This window comes from Triticum dicoccoides, chromosome 2B, assembly GCF_002162155.2.
Source record: "Triticum dicoccoides isolate Atlit2015 ecotype Zavitan chromosome 2B, WEW_v2.0, whole genome shotgun sequence".
In the NCBI taxonomy this organism is placed as follows: domain Eukaryota; kingdom Viridiplantae; phylum Streptophyta; class Magnoliopsida; order Poales; family Poaceae; genus Triticum; species Triticum dicoccoides.
The window spans coordinates 508,014,912-508,022,492 of NC_041383.1; the positions used below are offsets into that span (position 1 = coordinate 508,014,912).

Below are 7,581 nucleotides of genomic sequence, written 5' to 3' on the forward strand. Positions count from 1 at the left end.
GCAGTTTATATAGACTTTATATCTTTCATCATATTACAAATTTATATCATCATTTTTCACAAACTTTGCATGGAAGCCCTCGTTCTCTTTTTTTGTGGGACCTCGTCAGAGGGCGGAGAGTTCCCACTATTTCACTAAATGAAGAGTTGATCCAATTAACGAGGGAAACCGGATCAAAAACCATACACGTCTCGGTTAATTAAGGAAAACCAAGAAAAATCAAACACAAGCACAAAAGAAACAAGAACTAGAGCTAGAGGAAGGGGTTTAAACATCATCTTTTTTTTAGAAACTTAAATATCTTCTAAGCCCAAAACAAGAGCGCCAAGGCCCAAAACCACCAGACGCAGCATATGTCCAGCCAAAGCGACCACCATACTCGCAAGATATCTCAAACACCCCGAGAGTCTCAGACCGCCATGTATCGGAGCAACGTGAACTAACATTTAGCACTGACCCCCTTTGATTTACCGTCGATGGTCGCCAAAGCTCTGAAGCCCTCATTCTCACGTTGTAGGTCCAAGAGTATAGGCATCAAAATTTCCCACCCGTGGTTTATGCGAGAGCCTCAGAAATGCACCACATGAGCTCTCACCAAAAGAACATAAACAGATACTCCCTCCGTCCCAAAATTCTTGTCTAAATACAAATGTATCAAGTCACGTTTTAGTACTAGATACATCCGTATTTAGACTAATCTAAGACAAGAATTTTGAGACGGAGGGAATATAACCAAGCAGCCAGCTTGGTAAGCTACCAACAACAAATTGCAATAAAAGAACATAAACAGATATAACGAAAGCAGAAGAACGTAATGCCGTTTTTTACTTTAGCAAGTTTTTGACCAACCGCATCTGTCACAGGCTCGATGAGACGCTATCATAACCAAGTTTGCCACATAATGGCTTATTGCGAAAGCACTGTACAGAAGTCCCAGCCAGGATAGAACTCGCCTTTTCAATGAACGAGGCTCTATTCTCACGACATGAATGCCTCATCTCAAGTCATCTACAGCTTGGATGGGCGCTGGTACCATCCGTATAGCTCATCTTTGCAGTACCTGGTGACTTGCTTCACGCTCAAGTAGTTCTCGAGGCCCCTGAAAGCAAAACAGCAAAGACAGTTCAGTGGATACTTTCAGGGGGCAGTGCAGTTTGCGAACCATAGCGCTCATGAAGTAACTCACCACTCTCCTAGCTCCCGGCCAAAACCACTCCGCTTGTTCCCTCCCCATGGAGCTTGAACCAGGGTCGGTTGTGAGCAGTTTATCCAAACAATGCCTGAGTGAATAACCTGCAGGTGTGGGATTGTACATTTACCTATCAGCTCACCGAATATTTCAAATACTTCGATTGCATCACAGACTACAAATTTACGGGCGTGCTTGAATCTACCTTTGCAATGCGCTCACACCTCTCTAGATCATCAGAGATCACACCACCAGCCAAGCCATAGCTGAAAACAAAATGGTAGAGAAGTCAAGGGAACGATATAAGCACGGGCTTTTTTTTTCAGGCTTGCGCAAATTAGGTAACTCACTGGATATCATTTGCAAGCTCTACAGCTTCGCTCTCTGTCTTGAATACTTTGACACAGATGACTGGTCCAAAGACTTCCTCTCTCCAAATTTGCATTGATGTGCTAACGTCTGTTATAATTGTAGGTTCAATAAAGAACCCTTTCCCGAGATGCTGCCATTTCACAAACGTAGCTTGGATGAATAACCGAGAGACAAGAGCATGTAATGTAATGACCAATGCTTACCTTTGGTCGGTCACCACCATGCAAAATTGTAGCACCTTCACTTCTTGCTGTCGAGATGAACTTCTTAATCTTTTCATACTGAAATAAGAAAAGAAAAATGGCTCTCTATTGTAAGGGAACTCTAAGGTGGTTGCAAAAGCATAACTGGATATACAAGCTAAATAGTAGTTTGCAAAAGAGAAAGTCAACAGTTAACTATTTATTGCATTGCAGGTCATCCCTGTTATCTCGAAGAGGGATTATCGGCTTTAAGTTCAATTTCACACCAAAGTGTGAACAGGTTTACCAAAATGTACATATTTGCATCCAAGCTACAAAAGTGCAATACGCTCCATTTGAGTTACCTGCCCTTTACTGATGACTGAACCCAGCCTGCAACCTTCTTCCAGTGGGTCTGAGATTTTTATGTTCTTTGCCCATTCAACTAGTCTATCTAAAAATCGCTCTGCAATTTTCTCCTGTGAAAGAGTGGATCTTCATGTCATCTATTAGAAAATGGCCTGATTTTCCAAATAAAATAAAATCCAGGAGAGCATACATACATGGAGAAGTAGACGAGATGTTGCACTGCAAACTTGACCACTATTGAAAAAACAACCAAACATGGCCCATTCAACAGCTGTTTCAAATTCAGCAAGACTTCAGCACAGCAATCCACAAATTAGCCAAGACTACGTATCAATGGAATATGTAAAATTGGCAATTGTTCTTCCATAACCCAGAGATTATAGACTGAGTTAAAGTGGAAAAAATGGATTAGGAGCATAGTGCAACATCCATGAGAGGAAGATACCTTTGTCAATGTCAGCAACATCATCAAAGATAACAAGAGGACTTTTGCCACCAAGCTCTAATGAAACAGGCTGTTGAAGAAGATAATACACAACAGTATCAGAATAAAGGAAACATAGATGCCTAATTCACAGATTACTTGCATCGGCTCTTTAACCGAAGCACAGAACATCACAAGTTATAGCAACTGAAATATATAGAGAACACACCTTAACCATTTGGGCAGCAGCGGTCATTATCGTCTTACCAGTTGCGGTACTTCCTGTAAAAGCAATCTACAGAAAGGATCGAAAGATAATTTTAGAAGCTTGAAGACTGAGGGTGATCATATAAGATTACACCTTCGTATATCCATGAGCATATGACAATTCATATCCAAAGAATAGGTCTGACCTTATCCACATGGGGATGTGAAGCTATTGGAGCACCAGCATCAGGGCCCAGACCAGTAATTATGTTCAGAACTCCTGAAGGCAGTCCTATCTCTTCACATATTGCGCCGAGCTCTAAGCAAGTTCTGTTTTTGAAAAAAATAGTCATGGATACAATAATAATTCGAAGGACTGGACTTAACTAAAAGGCATCGGGCCTTACAGAGAAGCCAGCTCAGATGGTTTTAACACAGCTGTACACCCAGCAGCCAGGGCAGGTGCAACCTTCCAAGTAGCCATCAACAGAGGATAGTTCCTTCATTTGCACAAGAGAAAGCAAAGTAATTAGAAGTTTAGAACTATTAACTTCAAAGACACCGAGTTATCAAATTCAGCAGGCAACCAATGCAAAATTATCTTAATTCGATTGTTAATTAATGACCTGTTGTTTCCATTTAAAAAGTAAAACAAATGACCAGTGGTTTAGCCTGTCCTCGTATAAGATTTAATGTTCAATACCATGGAAGAAGAAAAGATCTGCCATGAACAATAAGACCTTGGAATCTCAAGGATAACAGCTTAAGAAGTATTAAGAAGAAAAAATGACAAGTGAACCTATAAAAAAATGCTATGATATCCGCATATAGTGTGGATCAAAATCCAAGAGAAATGGTTGCAATATATACCAGGGAGTGATGAGTCCAACAACCCCGATGGGTTCTTTAAGAACATAGGTCTTGAATTCTTCCATGGGCAGAGAGATTGGCGCATGTTGTTTACCATCTAAGGCTTCAGCCAGACCAGCATAGAACTCAAAGCATGCAGCAACATCGTCCTAAGATAGGATGGAAAATCATCAAACAAAACATGGAGCGTCTTTAGGCACACTAAACATTATAACATGAATAATTGAAAATACCATGTCCGCAACTGCTTCGTCCTTGGGCTTTCCAGAATCAACTGTCTCCAGCAATGCCAGATACGATATCTTTTCTTTAATCTGCACCAGCATCCAATATTTCAAGAAAATTACTGGCAGTAACAAACATACTAATTAAAAGACAAACATCCATTAATCAAAGCAGTGACAATAGGAAACTCTCTCGTGCTAACAAAAATTCCAGCTCTCTGTCTTCCATTTCAATGCAGCAAGACAGCACAAATCTGGTAAACCTTACGCATGCTACATGTATATATGAAATTGATGCCAAATGCAAAGATCTATATGTAGAGTGCCTTCACCTTTGAAATTGGTGCGGTCCAACAGTTTCAAAATTGGTTTCATTGTAACAGAAACACCTTGTTCTGAATGAACAAACCTATCATCTTGCCAGCTTCCACTCCTTAGAGCTAAGCTTTTGTACCGGAGTATGACAGACTAACATGCCAAAATTAAGAACAATTTTCTGTTGCATATGATGCTGTGAGACTATCTCCTACCATACTTTAAATATATGTAAAAAAACAGTCATGTAGTTTGCAATAAAAAGAGTAACAAATCTGATAATTTTCAACAACTAGGCAAATGTCCAGCGTGATTGTGCAAAGTGTAGTAATGTATAGTGTGTGGAGTTTAAATATCAGCAGGATTTGCTGTTTCCCAAGAGAAGGAGGGTGCCATCCCTCAGTATCGTGATTGGATGCTGAATTTGAATTCCTACTTTGAAAACAGACTGAAGTTGGTACATTTAATTCATCGTAATGGAACATCTTCACAAACCACATGATACAGAGGATTAGTGGAGCCTTCAACCAGGTATGCACCCTCCATCTCTGGATTACGAACAATGGTATTGCACTTTCTTTTCGGAACTTTTTTTGGGGCAAACTTCTTTTCGGAACATACTTGTAAGTTGCAAGTTATTGCTAACCAACTACGAAACCTAATAAGACTTTTATGAAAGGATCCATCAACCCAAGGATCTGGTGCTTTTTCTAACTAGCGACAGTTTCTAGCACTTATAGAGCTCATTTGATGCAATAAAGATGTATAATCCGACTAGATCAAACTTTTCTAGTACAAGATATGTGCAGCACTAAAGGCATCCTGTCTGTCCTGCAGCCCCCAAGACCAGCTTCACTCACATGGCGATGAGATAATGGTAACTCCGCAACTCTGTGTATGCATCTAACTTTTGTGAGAACATGTATACATCTAACTTGAGGGAGATTAAACTGGCCTCGTATTCAGAGAAACATAAGAGATGGGCACCTTAGCGGCGATCGCGTTCAGATACTTGGCCCGCGTCGCCCCGGAAGCGCGCGCTCAGCGGCTCCCGCCATCGAGCAAGAACGCAGACCGAGCCGCCGCGACGGCGAGCTCGACGTCCTCCGCGGTGGCTGCCGGGATGTCAACTTCACGGATCACCAACCACACAGCAAACCAACGAAGCTGAAGTCAGTACGGTACTGAATACTGATACAGCATAGGAGTAGTACCGGTAGCGCCCGGCACATAGAAAACGATGTGGCGGAAGTGCAGAGGGGGGCGGCGAAACGAACCGATGGTGTCCTCGGTGGCCGGGTTGATGACGGGGATGCGGTGGCCCAGGGTGGGCTCGCGCCACCCGCCGCCGATGAAGAGGCCGCGGCGCGGGATCGCTGGGGGCGCGGCCATGGCTACTCTGCTTAGGCGAGGTGGATGACCGTGCTGGGTGGTGGTGCCGTGCCGTAGTAGGAGGTGAGTAGGAGTGTGGGGGCGGAGCGAGGTCAGTGCTGTGCTGCGGTGGCTCCTGCTGCTTTTGCCTTTAGGTGGGGGCGAGCGAGCACGTTTTCTCGTGATCCCGGCGATCTCAGCCGGCCCCGCAAGCCGGAAGTGTTGGCCGCGTCGCTATCCTCCACGCCTCTCGCCCGGATTTAATTAGTGCCGATCATCCGGGATGGGTCTCTTTTCCTCTCCGTGACCCACCGGGGCGCGTGACCAAGTTGTCGCGCGCGCGCGTCGTGTACTCGCGCGTGGCGCGGAAGGCACACACGTACATATATGCTTTGCTCGTATTGGGTGGGCGTCCCAGTCCGTCGGCGCCGTCGCTACCAGCGCCACCTAACATTCAGGATCAGTCGCCTTTTACAGCGCGGCTGCCTGATCAGACATCAGAGCACAGACCACATGCGGTCATGCGGATCGTCGTTCCAAACCAGATCAAGAAACTGATGGGAAAGATTCTCATATTGATTTTGATGTTTAAAGTATTTTGCGTACCCCAAAAAAATTCGAGTTCAAGCGCGGGCATGCACGCACGCACGCACGGGAGCTGCTCGTCTTCTTGTTAGTTCAAAGTTCTAAGCAAACTCGTTCACGTGCAGCAGGGTTTGAGATTTTGTTCTCTTCTCCGTGTCACACCGCGCCAGATGTGGGAATGATCGAGTCCCACTTCCCGGGGAGGGGAGGGTAACATGGTGAGAGGAGACCGATGCAAAGGGTGCATTCAACGTCATTGGATCACCTTTTCCTGAGCAAAGCGCGTGGGTAGATTATTTATCTTCTTGATAGGAACGTCAGGTTCTTTTTAAGTTATCTTTATCTATTAATAAAGCGGCTATTGTTGGCCCTTCACAGCACATAAACTCAGTGGAAGCAAAATTTTCGGAGTCCGTCCCTCAGGGTGACGGTTAGCGAAAGTTACGGTGTGGCGATAGGCACGCGATTTCGGCTTCGCTAGGGTTTATCCCGGCGGGGATCGGAACCGGAGGGCTGCAGATCTGCGGCCTCCTCCCCGTGTTGTCGTGCTAACTCATCCCTTCCATCCACCATAAGCCTTCCGTGAGCTAGGGATCACGGTCGTAAAACACTGGTAGGTTTCCCTAGGGTTCGGTGCAGGAGGGAAGGAGAGAAGGGGCGATGGAGGATGTAGAGGGGCTCATGAGGGGGCTGAAGTTGTCGGCAGCGGAGAAGAAAGGGGTGAAGATTAGGGAAGCGGAGAAGGGGAAGGCGGTCGACTGGGTGGCGGATGATCCTCAAGCGGTGGGGAAGTTATTCTCGGAGAAACTCGCCCACGCAGGAGTTGTGGGACAAACCCTGGGAAGAATATGGTGTCCGGTCAAGGGGCTGGACTGCAAGGAATTGAGAACAAATGTCTTCCTCTTTACGTTCAAGCAGGCATCGGGATGGAGGAGAGCTCTTGAGGAGGGGCCATGGTGGTTTGACAAAGAACTGCTTGTGATGGAGAATTTTGATCCGGAAAAGACGATAGATGAATATGAGTTTAACCTAATACCCATGTGGTTTAGGGGTTTTGGACTACCGCTTGGATACATGAACAGAGCAACCGGAGAAAAGATTGGGGCGGACTTCAACGAACTCATTGAGGTGGATGTAGGTTGGGATGGGAAGGGCGTGGGGAAATTTCTCCGGGTGAAGGTAAAACTGGACATCACAGAACCGTTAATGAGAGGATTTATCTTGGAGAGGGAGAAGAAGAGGGGAGAAAATGGGGAGGAGATGGTGGAGGAGGAGGATGCAGCCAAACAGAAGAAGAAGAAAAAGGAATTGTTATGGTGCCGATTTGAGTACGAACATCTGCCAGACTTCTGCTACACATGTGGTGTCATCGGGCATGGCGAGAAAGAATGCAGTATGAAGCCAATACCGGGGGAAGCACCACAATATGGGGCCTGGATGCGAGCTGAGGAAGGTAGTAGAAGGGTTGAGGAT

At 45.2% G+C, this 7,581-nt stretch overlaps 1 pseudogene; it reads right to left on the bottom strand.

Annotated features, from left to right (window-relative positions):
- Positions 1–773: 773 nt before the first annotated feature.
- LOC119364530 lies at positions 774–5,639 on the bottom strand (annotated as a pseudogene).
- Positions 5,640–7,581: the final 1,942 nt, after the last annotated feature.